Raw genomic sequence first — 7285 nt, forward strand, 5'->3', positions numbered from 1 at the left:
ACCTATTGAAGTACTGACATCCTGGTGACCTTTCAGAAATCTCCCTCACCAGGAAAAGGATGCGTGAAGTATTTTGGTCGAATTAAAAAAAAAAAGGTTCCTACCTTGTATCACCAGTAGCATGTTGACTCTGAGCATCATTGTTCCCTCTGAATTATGTATTTCCAATTGGTAATCTCCAGAGTCGTCCTCTATAACTCTGTCCAGTCTGAATGTTCCATTATTAATGAACTCAGAACGATTCATATAATCCTGAGGCAATTTAGATCGCCAGTCTTCTCCAGTTTTGAAGTTTAGAACACGTTTATCACCTTTCTTCAAGTTATTTGGTCATTGCTAATGTGTGAACCAAGGTGTAAGGACAACGATTCTCCCAAAGCCCCATAGCATTGGTGAGTTCCATTCCCTTGAGAGAGATTACAGACCATGGCACTAACTGTGGAGCAATGATCTTAGGTCAGTATGTAAGTGTATGTCTGTTTTGCATAAATGTAAGTCTGAAGGTGCATTCAAGTGGAAATATTTCTTAATGAAAATATAACAAAAGCACAATACAATATAATCACATTCATGCAAAGCAAATATTTTATATATCTCAGTTTTAATTATTTATTTAACACTTGTTTTTAGTGGACCCACTCTTATAGATTTGGGCTTTTTTTGGGCTTTTTTTTATTTATTTTTACATTTGGTAACTATAGAAGCAAATAAATGTAAATTTGAATTAGCAGAACATGTTCAACAATTAGCATCATTGTTGTTAGTGTCTTATTAAGTATTGGCTAGGCCTTATACTCTGTTCTGTGTTATATCATGTCTCACCTTGTGCTGCTGCTGCTGTCACCACCAGAACTATAGTAATCAGAGGATCCATTTCTCTTCAGCCTGCACAAGAGGAGTGACATTTAGCAGAAGTCTCACAGGAGCATTACCATCAAAGCTGTGTGAATTGACGTGAACGGATCATAATGTGCTGATACTCTACAAATGAAAGAGAAGCTTGTAGACAAGAAAGCGTGCTTGTTTGTCAGGGTGACAGACTTTGACACTTTTGTAAGCAGTGCATGCCTGGTGTGAACAGCAAACCACAAGTATACTGTGCCTGCTTGCAAACAGTATAATTTATTCCAGTTAACTTGTTGTTAGGCATTTACTACCATATTATTTAATGAGGATTGTCCACAGGTGAGATGGATGAGCAGTGAAAATTGTACATCTAAAACATAACCCAAGGATCGCAATTAAAAGGTCACTAACTTGAACCCTTATTTACTGCAATGGAATAAACATAGTAAAAAGCATGAAACTATTATTGAAGTTTTTATTTTAGCAAACGTTTTCTTACTTACTTTTTTTAAAATCTGCAATGTTGATTAAGGGCTTGTAAGTAAGCATTTCACGGTAAGGTTGTATTCGTATGCAAGTGACAAATCAAATTGTATTAGATTTTGAGTTGATTAAATTATTTGATCCATTACAACCATTATCAATATCATTGTAGAGATCCTGACAATAGGTCCTAATGTTGTTTGTTTTTTTGGGTAAAAAAATAATAGTAAAATATAAAAACTCATTAACTTTTACCGTTTTTTGTTGTTGTAAAGATTGGTTTTATTAGTAATGGTACCTTTGGGATGGTTAATACGTTATGGACCAGTTTCCCGGACAGAGATGAAGCCTAGTCCTCAACTAAAAAAACATGATCAATAAAGAATGTCTATTGAAATGGCTTTTGTAGTCCAGGACTATTGTGTCCGGCAAACCAGCAAAGCATTCATATACAATGTGTTCAACCATATAATTTACCATTATATTCACAAAATATGATCAATTGCATGCAATTTATTGTAGCCTGGAGCCTACATTATCATAAATTAATTGTAAAAAAAGACTGGTCGTTTCCTCAAGTATCAATCAACATATATAACTCTTGCAGTAACCTTAAAACTAATTTAATAAAGAAAAAACATATAAATAAACAGACCAGATTCACTCACCAAAGTCGAAATTGCAGCAATCTAAAGTCCAGATTTCCTGGAGAAAAAGAACTAAATGTATTTACTGTGTAAAGTATTATGCTCTTCACATAGCTTTCATCTCATCTCAGTCCTCTCTTCAACAGTGTGAAAACTATTTGAACAACAGTTTGTGATGTTTGACATCCACTCACACTAGCCAGTTGACTAGACTATCAACGTGGTCTCAGAGAATTTCATATTACTCTGCATGTAAATCAGAGACACTCATTTAGTATGATATGTTACGTATCATATGGTATGTATACATTTTGGATCTTCAGCACCCATTTCATATGATATGTTACGAATTTGCAAAACTTATAATATGTTAAGAATTTATAAAACATACAATATGTTGCGAATTTGAAGAAAGTATTATATGTTACTGATTCTAGCTAGCTGCTAACGTTAGCTAGGCTGGGGTTAGGTTAGGGGGTTAGGGTTAAGGTTAGGGTTAGGGTTAGGGGAAGGGGTTAACTTAAAGGGTTAAGGTTAGGGGAAGGGGTTAGGTAACATGCTAAGTAGGTGCAAAGTAGCTACATAGTAGTAAGTAGTTGAAAAGTTTCTAATTAACAAAAATTGTAACGTTGTCTGTGATGAGATTTGAGATCCGTGATGAGATTCGAACTACGCAACCCATCCACCCGACCAACTACCCTACTTAAATGTTTTGCCTTAAGTAACCATCTGTTTTATGTAACCATGCCAAACGTAACATATACAAATAAATGGAGTGTCTTGGATTTACATACAGATTAATACGAAATACTCTGAGACCGTGTTGCAACCATTGTCAAATTGTGGCGCCTGTATCTCTTAAGGCATTGGGCAGCTTACACACAGTTTATGTATAAGCTTCCACACAAGAACACAAAAGTCAGTCTAGACGTAAAAGCAGATCTAAAAATGTAAATATATGTCCATTACTACTAATTAGTAATGTCCTCTTAAGTAAGGTATCTTGAGGACTATTTTGTTTAGACAAACACAAATGAAACAAAACACAAATGAAACTAGTTTAATGCAAATTAACAATACAACTTAATGCAAGCCTATGCCAAGTTCAAAGTTAGGTTTTGTGGTATCCCTGACTTTTGGAGTAGAAGCAGCGGAATACTGTTAATTTACACACTCACCGGACAGTTTATTAGGTACACCACCCCCTGTTCATGATATTGGATCGCTCCTACAGACAGTGACTCACGTGGCCGTGGCTTGCTATATAAAGCAGGCAGACAGGCATCGAGGCATTCAGTTACTGTCGATTGAAAATCAGAATGGGCAAAACGAGTGACCTAGGCGACTTTGATCTGGTATAATCGTCGGTGCCATGCACGCCCGGATCCAGTATCTCAGAAACGGCCGCCCTCTTGGGCTTTTTATGAACGGCAGTGTCTAGGGTTTTACAGAGAATGTTGCGACAAACCAAAAATATCCAGTCAGCGGCAGTCCTGTGGGCGAAAACAGAGCTTGATGAGAGAGGTCGAAGGAGAATGGCAAAAATCGTTTGTGCAAGCTAACAGGAGGGCTACAAACTGGCAAATAACGGCGCAGTACAACAGTGGTGTGTCGGAACGGCATATCGGAATGGACAACTTGTCGAACCTTGTCACGGATTAGCTATTGCAGCAGACGACCACACCGGGTTCCACTCCTATCAGCTAAAAACAAGACGAAGCGTCTCCAGTGGCCACGCGATCAACACTGGACAATTGAGGAGTGAATTTTTTTTGCCTGGAACATGACAGCGAGTTCAGTTTACTTGAGTGGCCTGCACAGTCACCCAGACCTCAACCCAATAGAGCATCTTTGAGATGAGTGGAACGGGCTGTTCGCACCATGAATGTACCATTGTACAATCTGCAGCACCTGCTTGATGCCATCTCGTCAGCATGGACCAACATCCCAGTGGAACTTTTCCGACAACTGGTAGAATGCCCCAAATAATTCAGGCTGTTTTGGAGGCAAAGTGGGGTCCGACCCCGTACTAAATGGGTGTACCTAACAAACTGTCCAGTGAGTGAAGGTAACTCCTATAGATATATGTATGCGTGTTTGTTTATGTGTTTGTATGTATACTGAACAAAAATATAAATGCAACATGCAACAATTTCAAAGATTTTCTTCAGCAACCCTTCCCCCCCCCCCCCACTCAGACGATCCCGCTGGTGAAGAAGCCGGATGTGGAGGTCCTGGGCTGGCGTGGTTACACGTGGTCTGGTCTTCGGTTGTGAGGCCGGTTCGACGTACTGCCAAATTCTCTAAAAGGGCATTGGAGGCAGCTTATGGTAGAGAAATGAACATTACATTCTCTGGCAACAGCTCTGGTGGACATTCCTGCAGTCAGCATACCAATTGCACGCTCCCTCAAAATTTGAGACATCTGTGGCATTGTGTTGTGTGACAAAACTGCACATTTCAAAGTGGCCTGTTATTGTCCCCAGCAAAGGTACATCTGTGTAATGATCATGCTGTTTAATCAGCTTCTTGATATGCCACACCTGTCACGTGGATGGATTATATTGGCAAAGGAGAAATGCTCACTATCAGGGAGGTAAACAAATTTGTGCACAAAATATGAGAGAAATAAGCTTTCTGTGTGAATGGAAAATATCAGATTTTTTACTTCAGCTCATGAAACGTGGGACCAACACTTTACAGGTTGTGTTTATATTTTTGTTCAGTGTATATATATTTTTATGTCGATTATTATACAGACTTTGTGGATTACAGATTTAATTACATGCTTTAATTAATATGATGATTTTTATACACCATCACAGTTCTTAATGACTTGTTCAGTGTTAGATGTGCAGTCCTATACACAACAACGACTAGTCACTAATATATACATGTAATACCAAGATGTTCTACTTGATGGTGTTTCATTCAAGACAACATTAACTTTCCTCTAGCTGTCAATACAGGAAGGAAATCAGATACTGTAGGCATTAACATGAAAACAGAGTGGGAGGAGCACCAAAGTGCCATCTCTCAGAAGTGGTTTCATGAAACTCGCCATGCTCAATGGATGGAGCAATTTGAAGAGAAATGCCATACTGCTTTGAGGAAATAGATCTCACTCAATGGCCTTTTTACATTTTACATTTTAGTCATTTAGCAGACGCTCTTATCCAGAGTGACTTCCAGTTAGTGCATTAATCTTCAGATAGCTAGGTGGGACAACCACATATCACAGCCATAGTAAGTTATTTCTTCTTCAATAAAGTAGCTATCAGCAAAGTCAGAGCTAGTAAGGGGGAAAATAGTCAAGTGTGATTGACCAACAGTCAGCCATTTAATCTTTAAACCTGTGAGGGGAAAGTATGGTTTCCTCTGTTGTCTACATTAAATGTGCTCTTGAGGCGCCATGATCATGTGGTAGTGGATTATCAATCTGGAACACACCATAAGACATTCATAATCAAAAAAAGAACATTTCACGCTTTGTAAATGCTTGCCCACATCTCATGATCCAATGTGTTTCAAGTTAACAAACATATAGATATTTTGGCATTATAATTCCCCTTCAACGATACCACGGTACATTTTTAATGTTTCAATCATAGCTTTCATGTCAGAGTTCAGAGAATAAGCTGTATGGCTGTGTGCAGCGGTATGGTGTACTGTAAGTCTAACTGAATTAAAAAAGTCAAGTTTAAGAAAACTGTAGGTGGCGATTACTGCGAGTGCTTTAGAGCATGGGAAGATGTTTAGGGGTGGTGCTGTGGTGTTTTTTGGTCGACAAGGGGTGTGGCTCAGGATAATTCTTGTTGGGGGGGGAAGGTTGGACGTTGCTGCGATTTCCTTCTAACAGAGTTGAGAGGAGGCGTAAACTGATTTCAAGTAAAGAGAGGGCGGGCGAGATCATGGTTCCTCAGGCTGGTCGGTGGGCATCCCTCTGTGTCCCCATGCAGCCGGCTGGTCGCCCACAGGTGTCACTCAGAGAGACGTCTCACTCAAACCCTCCTGCTCTGGAGTTCAGCTGGGGTCAGAGGTGGAGACGAGAGGTTAACTGACTTCATTCAAAAACAAATAGTAGGGAATAAGAGAGATGAAATAGAAAGATTGAAAACTGACCCTTATTACAGAAGCCCATGCCCGTACAGCTACAGAATCTCTGGCATTGAGTACTAGCAGGCCTTCATGAAATTGCTACATCTCCCACCCGATGGCAGTCCTACATGAAATTGCTACATCTCCCACCCGATGGCAGTCCTACATGAAATTCCTACAACTGCCACCAGATGGCAGGACTGATCTGAGCTGAGTGTCTCCAGTATAGAGAGTAAAGGAGAGGTGAGGAGACACTCACCAGACTGGCTTACTTGGTGATGGCGGAGGGTGATGCAGAGCGGTGGAAGTGGACTATCTGCCACTTGCCATCACGGCGGTGCCAGATGTGTGTCTCCTCAGACTGGGAGGTGCGGGGCATGCTGTTGGTGTTGATATACTGTGTGATACGGATGTAGGCGATGCAAGCAGCTTCCTCCCCGACCAGGTGGATATGGGGGTTCAGGATGGTGGTGTGGACAGGCTTACTGTTCTTAGACCACACTGGGGGAGGAGTAGCATACACACAAGACAACAGTCAGTCAATGAATAAGTCATTCTATAACTGCAGGAGTTTTCACACTGGTTTATGATTAGGTATGCTATATTCTTAAAATCAAATAAAATGTTATCTGTCACATGCGCCGAATACAACAGGTTTAGACTTTACAGTGAAATGCTTACTTACGAGACCATTTCCAACAATTCAGAGTTTAAAAGTAAGACAAATATTTGTTAAATAAAAAGAAAGTAGTGAGACAATAAAAACATCAATGACACTATATACTAGGAGTACCAGTACTGAGTCAATGCGCAGGGTACGAGGTAGTAATGAGGCTATATACTAGGAGTACCAGTACTGAGTCAATGTGCAGGGTACGAGGTAGTAATGAGGCTATATACTAGGAGTACCAGTACTGAGTCAATGTGCAGGGTACGAGGTAGTAATGAGGCTATATACTAGGAGTACCAGTACTGAGTCAATATGCAGGAGTACGAGGTAGTAATGAGGCTATATACTAGGAGTACCAGTACTGAGTCAATGTGCAGGGTACGAGGTAGTAATGAGGCTATATACTAGGAGTACCAGTACTGAGTCAATGTGCAGGGTACGAGGTAGTAATGAGGCTATATACTAGGAGTACCAGTACTGAGTCAATGTGCAAGGTACGAGGTAGTAATGAGGCTATATACTAGGAGTACCAGTACTGAGT

The 7285-nt window shown here is 40.1% G+C and overlaps 2 long non-coding RNA genes across 3 annotated transcripts; both read right to left on the reverse strand.

Annotated features, from left to right (window-relative positions):
* Nucleotides 1-333: 333 nt before the first annotated feature.
* On the reverse strand, nucleotides 334-3178 carry LOC123488399. 2 transcript variants are annotated; one of them, XR_006660050.1, is made up of 4 exons: nucleotides 3155-3178; nucleotides 1998-2034; nucleotides 823-885; nucleotides 334-436 (listed from the first exon to the last, which is right to left on the reverse strand). It is a non-coding gene; the product is annotated as an uncharacterized LOC123488399 (long non-coding RNA). The 2 variants fall into 2 exon arrangements; XR_006660049.1 differs by lacking the exon at nucleotides 3155-3178 and having other exon boundaries at nucleotides 1998-2054.
* A 2558-nt stretch (nucleotides 3179-5736) lies between these two features.
* LOC123488401 lies at nucleotides 5737-6843 on the reverse strand. Its single transcript, XR_006660052.1, has 2 exons — nucleotides 6334-6843; nucleotides 5737-6003 (listed from the first exon to the last, which is right to left on the reverse strand). It is a non-coding gene; the product is annotated as an uncharacterized LOC123488401 (long non-coding RNA).
* Nucleotides 6844-7285: the final 442 nt, after the last annotated feature.

This window comes from Coregonus clupeaformis, unplaced genomic scaffold, assembly GCF_020615455.1.
Source record: "Coregonus clupeaformis isolate EN_2021a unplaced genomic scaffold, ASM2061545v1 scaf2267, whole genome shotgun sequence".
NCBI lineage: Eukaryota > Metazoa > Chordata > Actinopteri > Salmoniformes > Salmonidae > Coregonus > Coregonus clupeaformis.